We start from the raw sequence: 11,375 nt of genomic DNA on the forward strand, positions 1-11,375 counted from the left end.
TGGATTAAAAACTATATGCATGACAATTTGATTGTCATAATATAATTTTATTAGCTCTTTAGTAGCATCTACCAACTCGGTCATCAACTGCTTAACCTAGATATGGTCGCATATAAGTATGGACATAGTCATACTCTACCTCAACACTTGATTTGATTATAAAGTTTATATTTTTCTCTTTGAGGAAACCAAATTAGCTCTCAAAAGGACACAATGGTCTGATGTGGATGTCTTGTTTATGGGAGAATCTACCTATTCAACATTAGGGAGTCCCATTATTAGAAAGTGACTGTGATCTTGATATAAAGGATCTTTCCTTAAAGCATTCCTTAGGTATCATAATATTGTCAAAACTTCCTCATAATGGTTATAACATGGAGATTTAAGAAACAAATTGATCAAACTCATGTGCGAACAAATGATTCCTTTAATCTTGTAATTGTTGCAGTAATTCCGTTTTCCTTTCTTGGATTAGTAAATGACTTCTTTTATCCTAACATTAATTTGACTTTCAGAATCATAAGAGTGTTAATCAACTTAGCCGCGTCGCGACGTGGTCGACGCAGTAGCAGTAGTCATGGTGATGCAGGTCCCACTCCTTCAGGTGCAGCCCCCTCACCTTCAGGTGCAATCCCTTCTCCAGGATGTAGAGTCTTCGGAGAGCACACATGCCCATGATGTTTCATGCTTTCTTTTCTTCGTCTTCCGATATATTTATATCAGTACTTTGTATGGATTTACTGGATTGTTATGATTGTATATCATGTTAGCTAGACTAATAGACATATACACATGTCTATTGTGGATCTTTGTATGGATTGTATCATTTGGATGCATGCATTATGGATTTTGATATGGATCTTTGTATGAATTGTATTTTTGTATGGATGTTGATATGTATTGTTTGTTATTTATGTGTTGTTATATATGGATGTTTATATATGTTGTTATGGATTGTATATGACAGGTTTGTATGTTATAAATCGATTTGATTGGATCGATATGTAAATGTATATACAGGATAACCAATAAATAAAATGAGCATTAGAAAAATTTTTTTACTCGGCGACGAAATTTGCAACGAAAATCATTTTCGTCGCAAATTTGCAATGAATTTTGCGACGAAAATAGGCTCGTCGCAATTCTATCGTAAGTTAAGTTTTGCGATAAATTTTCAAATTCGTCGCAAAATTCGTCGCCAATTGGCGACGAATTTATATTCGTTGCCAATTGGCGACTAATAAAATTCGTTGCCAATTGACGACAAACCAAAATCGTCGCTAATTGGCGACGAATTATAATTCGTCGCCAATTAGCGACGAATAAAATTCGTCGCCAATTGGCAACGAATAAAATTCGTCGCCAATTGGCAACGAATTATATTCGTCGCTAATTGACGACGAATAAGTTCGTCGCCAATTGGCAACGAATAAAATTCGTCGCCAATTGGCAATGAATTTATATTCGTCGCCAATTGGCGATGAATAAGTTCGTCGCCAATTTGTGACAAACCAAAATCGTCGCCAATTGGCGACGAATTCTGCGACGAATTTAAAAATTCATTGCAGAATTATGCGACAAAATTGGATTTTTCGTCGGAGCATTTTGCGATGACCTAATTGCGATGAATTTAAATTCGTCACCAAATTCGTCGCAAATCAGTTTTGCAACGAATTTTTTAAAGAAATTCGTCGTAAAATTCGTCGCAGAATGCAGTTTTTTTGTAGTGTTAGTTCACTCAAATTTTCTTCAGGATTTGGAATTTCTTTAGAAGGTAATTGACTTGACACTTGATCATGCATTTGATTCATGCTACTTGCAAGTTGTCCAAGTTGTCTTTCAATGTTTTGTAGAGTGGAATCATTTTGTTGTAGTAAGATTTGTTGTCCTTGAATAATTCGTTGCATTATTTTCTCAAGGTCTTGTTGTTGTTAAATCAGCTCACTAGAATTCCCATAATCTTCTTGGTTTGAAATTAAGTGTTGTTAATCTTGAAAGAGAAGGGCTGCTGATAATTGCTTGAAATATGTCCACTTTGAAATGATTGTTGTTCAAATTGATTTGGGGGTTGAAATGGTTGATTTTGATGTTGAAAATTCCCTTGGAAACTTGATGTAAGTTGCTGAAAATTATTGCCTTGAAAATTTTGATATTGGGGCTGCTGAAAATTGCTTGAAAATTGCTGAAAATTCTGATTTAAAGGTTAAAATTGTGGTTGCTGGAAGTTTTGAAATGGTTGTTGAAAATGTTGTTGGAATGAATGGAATTTAGGCTGTGAATACTGAAGTTATTGCTGAAAATTCTGATTTTGATATTGAAATTATTGATCCACTTGCTGAAAACCTTGATAAGGTTCCTGCAAATAAAAATTTTGCTGTTGAAAATATGGTTGCTGATAAAATGAATTTCCATACATTTTACAAACCAACAATGATCAAAGCAAATAAAGAAAAAATGAAAATAACTCAATTCAAACAATCTCTACTAGTTTATCCCCGGTAACGGCGTCAAAATTTGATAAAACCCACAGCTAGTGTCACGAATGAGCCTCAAATTAGAATTTATAATCGAAAACCCTTAGCTCACAAACAAATGAAGTATAGGGGCTACAAGTCATATTTTTTCCAAGGACTAGCAGAGAGTTTGTATGAATCAAGCTAAGATGTTGTTATTTTTGGGTTTTTCTATGTAAAATGGGGGTTTTGGTGTTTGTAAATGAAAAATCATTAAATGAAATAAAATGCAAGTTTGCTAATCTAGGAATGTAACTATTGACACAAGTAGGGCTGAGCAAAAATTCGGTTAAACCGAATAAACCGACCGAACCGACCGAATTTAAAATTTCGGTTCGGTTATTTCGAAATTTCAGTTTTTTTATTAAAAAAATTGGTTTTTTCGGTTATTTCAGTTCGGTTTCGGTTTTAGATTTTGTTATTCGGTTAAACCGAAAAAACTGAAAATTAATGGACTTAAATGTAAAGATGCTAAAAAAAAGTAAAAAACCCTAAATCAATCTGCATTCTCCGCTCGCTCGCTCACGCCGACTCCCGTCCCGAGGAGTCCCGACTCCCGACTCCCGACTCCTCCGCTTCCTCCGCTTCCTCTGCCCTAATCTTCTCCCGTCGCTCCCGTTGCCAACGCCTGACGATGCTCTTGGCCGCTCGCTCACTCACGCCACAACAAGCCAACAACTCCCGACTCCTCCGCTTCTTCTGCCCTAATCTTCTCCGATGCTCTTGGGCGCCTGTGAGTGGCTGTGACTCCAAGGTTTCGCCGGTCTACCGTCCACCTCAATCATCTTTTCTCCCGTCGCTCTCGCCGCAAGCACCTTCCCATTGTTCTCGCCGCAGACGCTTCAGTCTAGTTTTCGAAGAAGATGTAAGCTAGCTGTCTGCTCCTTAGTTAAGAAAGCTCCAAAATGTCCTATTGATTTTCTTGCTAAATTTTCCTGCAAGGCATGAAATTGCATGAGCGAGCAAGATCTTATTGGCGTACCATCATTTTAATTGAATCAACCTTTATCATGATTTTAATTGAATTAAATTATTTGAGTTAAAAATATCGGTTAATTCGGTTAAAAACCGAATTAACCGATATTAATTATATCGGTTCGGTTTATTCGGTTATTATTGAAAAATTCGATCGGTTCGGTTTGATCAAAAAAATTCGGTTTATTCGGTTTTCAGTTTATTCGGTTCGGTTCGGTTCGATTTTAACCGAATACTCACCCTTGGACACAAGGTATCAAATCAAACTTGAAAAATGCAATTAAATCAAAATTAAGAAATATCACCTAACTAGCTAGCATTGGAACTTAACATTCCTCATTATGAAATGTAAGAATTCAATTCTTCAGATTGTATGAAATCACAAGCAGAAGCTAAAGAACCCTAATGCACAGTAACTGAATGCAATGCAATTGGCTAAATGCAAGATAACAGTTTAATCTATCTAACCAAATGTAATTAACTAAAAGCCATGCATAAAACTAATTTATCTAGCAATCTGATACAAAACCAATTTAAAAGCTGATACGGAACAGTGCATCTGTGAAACAGGTTTTCAGAATTAAAATCAACTTACCGAATGAAAGACCCTAAATGAACAGAGATTTAACAAGGATTAACTAAACAAAGCAATGCAAATTACTCAGACACTGTAAGATTCGAAAATTCCAAGTTCAGAAACAGAAACAAAATTCAGAAATCGAATTACAGACAGAATCACTAGAAACACAAAGTTCAGAAACAGATCTCGAAAACTTCCCTTATAAACCAGCCTCAATCTTGCCGTCACACAAGATTTAATGGAAAATTACAAATCCCAAACAAATCTCTATTGACCTTGGTCTGATTTAGATCCGAATCAATTATGGAAACTGCGTATCAGAAACCTTCTAATGCAGAACAGAGCCTATTCAGATCTACGAACCCAGCTTGAAATCCTTTAGATCGCCTGTAATTCAATACTTGGAAGCCATCAGTAGCCTTCTAAGAACCCCTCAGAATATCTTTGACAGCTCTAATCGTCGTGAATCCACATACCTCAGTTGGAAATTGTCGCGGATATGAACCTCTGATGAAACCCTCATCGAAAGATCCAGCTCCAATTCGATGCCAACTTGAGGTCGAAGACGCTTGATAGGATCTGGAAACTGGCTTGAGAGGAAAGAATTCAAAGATTGCTGACGAAGAAACGAAGAAAATCGAAGAACAGCAGCGGCGGAACAAAGATGAACAGTAACCGCGTCAAATGCACTGTAGCTTTCTCATTATAACTAAGTTTCGAAATTCACTGTTCACAGCCTGGTTAATTCAAGTTGGTTCAACCTGTGTTAGCTCAACTTAAGCCAAGTTAGCCAATTAAGCCCAATTCAGCTCCAATTTAACCCCTAATCTTGATCATGAAATTTTGGGTCAATAGAATTTATCAATCATGGCTTGACTCGGTCCCAATTTGGCTCGATTGTGGTTCTACTTGAATCCTACAAAGAGTTAAAATCAATTAATGTAAAATTTACCATAAAATCATAGAAATTAAAATTAATTGTCTAAATATACAATATTTCATAATTACAATCAATTCATGTCATTTAGCATTTTATTTTCATGTAGAAATCCAAATTGAATCCATAAAATACAGTAAAATCCTAACCCATCACTTACAGAACCCCGATTAGTATTAAGCCTTACCGATCGATTGGGACAGCTCCGCTGGTATCGAGCTCAAGCGCGCCCGATACAGGAGCCCTCCTCACCCACTAGCTGCTTAACGTCGTACTTCAATCCCTTAAGCTGCTCGGACACCTCCTTAAAGATCGAGTCCTCCTTGTAAGAGGCTAAAGCTGGCTGACTGGGGAGCCCTCGCAGCCACTGGACGGAAAGGTGAACGGACTCGGAGGGCGAAGGAAAAAAGAACTTATCCTTCCATCCCTTGTGGGAGGTCGGATACCTGTCAAGGAAATTACACCCGAGTTAGACGTTGAAGTAAAAGATGCCTTCCTCCTACATCTTTGAAAAAAAAAGAAGAAGTGGAAAGCAGTTAGACTCAGGGGAATACCGTACACCCTAAACACTAAGTAAACTCCGCAGAGGAGTTGGAAGGAGTTTGGAGCTAATTGGTTAAGAGGAATATCGAAATCCACCGAGATCTCTTGAAAGAACTCAGGAATCGGGAACCTAAGTCCTCCTTCTAGCTGACCCTAGAAAAAGGTCAGATAGCCGGGAAGAGGAAAACCCGAACGGTGACGACGCTTGAGAACTTTCATCATATACTCGCTAGAGATTTCATATTTCAATCTGATAGTGGACCGGGACTCGTCGGTGAATGTGGAGGTCTTAGACTCAGACCAGACTTCCTCTGACTCAGACGACATGCCTAAGCAACCTACTAGTGATTCCTACGAGGCATAAAACAAGAGGAAGAAGAAGAAGAAGCAGAGAGATCGAAGCTTACTAGAGGTGAACAGGGGTTCGTTGGTGAAGAAGACGAAAGGAGAAGCACGTAGTCGATGGCATAGGCGCTCCGTACCTGCTTTTTAGCCTCCTTTTATTATGAGCTCCAGTGACTCTCGGTCGTCTGATTGAGCTGCTGCAAAAAGGCGAGATTTAATATCCACCATGCGATAAGCATAGTTCCCCGAGCAGATCTTCTGCCATCATGATGATGATCCGCATATCCCATCGGATGTCGTAATTCATTAATGTGTTCCTTGGAAAAGATCTCAGTCATGACTTGCACGTGCGCGCCACCAAGCCGCACCCATGCCAACTAATGCTCATTCGCCACATGTCCTAGTGGCTCCACGTCGATCTGATAATCAGAGTTGTTGTGATTCAAGCATTTCTTATTCCATTCGGCTCGGACTCGGACCTAAATTACTCGGGTCAGTTCGCCTCGCACCCCCTTCAACTAAACTAGCAGTGAGGCTTAGGTTAATATATCAGACACTATGGATTCGAGTCGAGTCCGACCCGAGTGGATAGTGCTACTCCTAGTTCAATTCCCTACTAGTTTTCAGGGCTCTTTCAAGCCGAATCCTCGTCCGAATCGGTCATTCGCCCGAGCCGACTCCGTTCACGAACTCCCCATCTGCCAACTTCTCTTGTGAACTTGAAGGCTTATAGCCGACTCGGTGGCACTTCGTCCATTTGGTTCTGATCGGTTCTAGATCCGAGTCGCTGGTCTCTAATATCCAAGGACCGAGTACTCAGAAACAAACCAATCTCCCAAATGACTAGACATCAGCAGGCAAAAAGGAATAATATGGCAAAAAAGTTTTATTTCATTAACTTCAAATTTTGAAAGGAAATACAAAAAGCTCCGCGCTAGGAATACATTAATATCTACCCTTTCCTCTTGGATTCGGGCAACCATGACCAAACCTTCCCTATATCTAAAAAATCAAAAGACATATCCGAGTGAAACAACCTCGCCTCGCTCACTTGCTTCAGTGCTCCCTCGAAGCCGTGTTGCAGCATCCGGGCAGTCTTCCGTTCGAATTGATTGATGTACTCCTCGGACTGCAATCAGGCCTGTTGGGCAGCTTGCACTCGGCTAGCTTCTCCCTCCTTATAGGCCACCAAGTCGGCTCGGGCCTTCTCTAGCTCTGCTTCAAGGAGCCTTCGTCCCTCAGTCGCCTCCTCCGCCTGCTTCTTCAGGGTGGCCGAGTCCTCCAGTATCCGGGACAACTCCTCCTCTTGCTGAGTTAATTGATCCCAAGTCTGTTTTAATTGCTCTTGATCTTTGGCCCGGGTCGCTTCCAAGTTCTGCTCCAGAGCTTTCACCTTATCCTGAGTCGCTAGCAGTTCGGCTCTGTAATGATCGGTCTCTTGGTGGCTCTTGGTCGTGCTCGCTCGCGCCTCATCACGCTCTCGGACCAGTTCCAAGTCTCGGTCTCTTAATTCGCGCAGCTCTTTCTCTACGGCAGCGAATTGGCGATTCAAGCGAAGTAGCCGACTGTGCATCTCCATGTGCTCAGCCCAGGACTGTATCAAAGAACGTGATATTAGTTAGACGTTTGGTGAGACCGACTCAAGAAAGAAGTGAGGAACTTACCCTCATATAATGGAAGTTGGCGTGGTAGCTGAGCTCCAAGGTGGTGATTCCTTGAAAGGAGTCAGCGCCGCATATGGCTCAGACTCAGTTCATTATTCCCATCATCTCTTCGGAGGTAAAGGGCACGTCCGCCGGCACTCGCGTGATCTGCATCCCCCGGAAGTCAGTTGCGGGAAAGGAGGGCTGCGCTCTCTCCACTGAGTCAGCAGGACCAGACCGCGTAGGTCCTCCGGCACCTGATGCTGAGGCCACAGCAATCGGCTCAATCCCGGATCTCCAGCCATTAACAGGAGTCGGCGCTGCTCCAATCGCCCCTTCTAAGAGAGCTGTCGGCTCTGATGCTCTCGGCTCCGTCTCTGTCCTGGTCGCCGGCCCTACCTGTTCTCGCTCCGAGTCCAGGCGTACTATTTCACCCCCTGCCAATTGGGATGGCTGTTCCGGTTCAGTTGCAAGGACCGAGAGCTCTGCACCAGTCGGACTCGGGGTTAACTTGTCGACCTTACAAGCTTCTGACTTCTTCACACGCTTTGTTTTCTTCCCCCTCATTGTCTGAAGACTGGTGGTGATGCTTCTTCTTGCCGTGAGATTTGGAAGACTTAGGAGGATGGCTCTCATCAGCGCGTGCCCGCTGCCTTCCCGACTCTTCCTCTCAAGTGGCTTACTCTCCTCGAGTGGAGGCTTCGGTCTCGGTCACTCCCGCCTCTGCCCCCTCTTTCTCTTGGGCTTCCACCGTTGGAGCCTCGGCAGGAGCGGTGGGAATCACAAAGGCCCAGAGAATCGCCCGATCCTACTTTAGGTACTTGTTCATCAAGGTTGCCATCTAGATGTCGGCTGCATGCAAACAAAAAGACTCAGTCAGTTCTTACAAAAGTCCGAGTACTTCTACTTCTTACCGAGTGGTTGTGATAGCTCTGTTGTGATCAGACTCAGGCCTCCTCGGTACAGCAGCCCTTCCTCGCTGACAAGGTGATTGATGTTGAATTTCAAGCCTTTCAGTGACTCGGACATCGATACGAACTCAGGATCGGTTTTGTGAAACCTCAAGGAAGGCGGGCTCGGGAGTTCGCGTTGCCACTCGGTTGGGAAGCCTACCGGACTCAGGAAGTGGATAAAGAAAAACTTCGACTTCCACCCTTTGTTAGAAGTTGGATATTTATCCAGGAAGTTGAACCCGGATTTGGCATTAAAAAAGAAGACGCTATCTTCTTTCTTTTTCGAATAAAAGAATAGGTGGAAGATAGAAGGACGCAGAGGAATTTGGTACAAGCGAAAAATAAGCGCGACTCCGCAGAGGAGTTGGGGGTGAGTTGATTTAGTGGAATGTGGAAATAGGTCGAGACGGCTCGGAAAAACTCCAGAACCAGGAATCGAAGACCGCCTTTGAGCTGACCTTGGAAAAAAGCAAGGCAGTCGGATGGTGGTGAACACGGCCTTTGATTCGACTTGGGAATCCTAATCCTATGGTCGGCAGGTATCTCGTAGGCTAATCTAACCATAGACCTAGACGCCTAGGGAAAAGTAGACTTGATCGACTCAAATCAGAGACTTACATCCTCTTCAGAAGCCATCACTGATCACTGAAAAGGGAGAAGGAGAGGAGAACTTACGAGATTCAAAGAAAGGGTGACGGAGTCACTAGAAACCGAAGGAACGGAGAAGTAGACGCACGAAAAAAGAAGAAGAAGCACAGAAAAGACAATCGCGTAGCCATCGCGTGTTTGTTACCTCACCCTCACTACTAGAAAACTAGGTTTTTGAGATAAAAATTTTAAGACAGTGATAAAATTCATGTCAAATACTATGTAATTAAGATAGTAATTATAGGTATCTTAAAATTTTACATTGAGACTTAAATTTAAGACAGTATTTAAAATGTTGTCTTAAATTCAACTAAATAAGACACCTAATAAAGACGATTAAAGATATAATTATATAAGACATTCAAATAAGACGGTAAAAAAGTATTTATCTAAAATTATCTTGATTGTGTCCAAAAAAAAAAAAGAAACAAAACCACACACGTACATAAGTATTTAGATAAATATAAATTAGTATTTATAAATTAATAAAAATTTAAAATCGTTGTTACTTACATTTATAAAATCATTTTAATTATATTTATAAATTAATAAATAATTAAAAAAATTTCTTTACATAAATATAACGGTAAATTGGAGAAAACTCCCCAATTGCAAACTGGACTTTGCATGCACTCCCCATCCAACATTTTCTTTGCATGCACTCCCCAAACTTAGTTTCAACTCCCCCAATTCATAAATTTACAAATTTACCCCCCTCTCTAGTCTCCTCTTCTCCCCCCTTTTCTTAATAAAAAAAGGCAGATAATCATTAATTAAACCAAGCTACGACAGCGCAGGTGTTCGTCGCGGCCGCCTCGCCGGACCTCCTCCTCCTCTCCTTACTCCACCCGCTCCGCGTCTTCCTTCGCTCGTAGAACATCACCCTCCCAGTCACTTACTGTTCCTCCTTCTGCGTGGCGCTCCATGGCCCGCTTACGTACCTTCTCGCAGTTCGCCTCCGCCTCGGCATAGCTGCCGTGGCGGCAGCCATGGTGTGGACCAACCTCAACCTCCTTGTCTGCCTCCTCCTCTTCGTCCTTCTCTCTAGATCCTGCCGCGATACATGTCCCAGCGGTGGAGTTGGCTTCCTCTCCGGCGAGTGCTTCCGCGGGTGGCCAGCGCTGCTCCGCCTTGCGGCGCCGTCTTGTGTCTCCGTCTGCCTCGAGTGGTGGTGGTACGAGCTGATGATCCTCCTCAGCGGCCTGCTCGCGTACCCCCGCGATGCCGTGGCCTCCATGGGCATCCTCATCCAGACCACCTCCCTCGTCTACGTCTTCCCCAACGCGCTCAGCTTCGGCGTCTCCACCCGCGTCGGCAACGTCCTAGGCGCCAACCGCCCGGCTAAGGCTCGCGCCGTCGCTTTTGCCGCCCTTGCCGCAGCCCTCGGCCTCGACCTCGCCGCCACCGCCTTCACCGCCTCCATGCGCCACCAGTGGGGACGCCTCTTCACCCGCGACCCCGAAATCCTCCACCTCACCACTCTCGCGCTCCCCATCGCCGGTCTCTGTGAGCTCGGCAACTGCCCACAGACGGCCGGTTGTGGCGTCCTCCGCGGCAGCGCCCGCCCGGCCACCAACGCCAACATCAACCTTGGCTCGTTCTACTTGGTCGGCATGCCGGTGGCAATCCTCCTCAGCTTCGTCAGAAAAATGGGCTTGCCGGGGCTGTGGCTGGGGCTCCTTTCGGCGCAGGCCACGTGCGCCGCCCTCATGACCGGCGCCGTCGCCAGAACAAATTGGGCATCGGAGGCAGAGCGCGCCAGACGCTTAACCGACTCTTCTTCTCTCCTCCTTCAATCATTCCAATTGCTAATTGCAATGACATAATTCCAATTACCCCAATAACTACTCTGTCTCCCATCTCCGTGGAAGCCGAGAAGACGAAGACCACCCCAACACTAGAAGACATTCGAGATCCTTCATTAATGGTGATCCAGAAACAGCTCTAGTCGACTGGAATATAATCCCAGTCGAGTCAGTTTCGTCACTGTTCGAGATCAGTCGACTATAGTTAAAACTCAGTCGACTGAAGGTGGGTCTACGGCGAAGAATGGCCAAGATAGTCGACTGGAATGAGCTTCCAGTCGAGTCCAATTTGGTTCTGTGCAGGGTTAGTCGACTGGACACAAATTATAGTCGACTAGGATCATGTTCAGTCGACTGAATATCTGAATCAGTCGACTGATATCAGTTCAATCAGCTGATTAAAAGTATCAGTTGAGTGCAATGCTGAAAGATT

At 43.4% G+C, this 11,375-nt stretch overlaps 1 pseudogene; it reads left to right on the top strand.

The window, feature by feature from the left end:
* The first annotated feature begins 8,161 nt into the window (after window positions 1-8,161).
* On the top strand, window positions 8,162-11,147 carry LOC141815901 (protein DETOXIFICATION 48-like; annotated as a pseudogene).
* Window positions 11,148-11,375: the final 228 nt, after the last annotated feature.

Source organism: Curcuma longa, unplaced genomic scaffold, assembly GCF_044706935.1.
Source record: "Curcuma longa cultivar G26 ecotype Majalengka, Jawa Barat unplaced genomic scaffold, ITB_CL_G26_1.1 contig_11950, whole genome shotgun sequence".
Lineage (NCBI taxonomy): Eukaryota > Viridiplantae > Streptophyta > Magnoliopsida > Zingiberales > Zingiberaceae > Curcuma > Curcuma longa.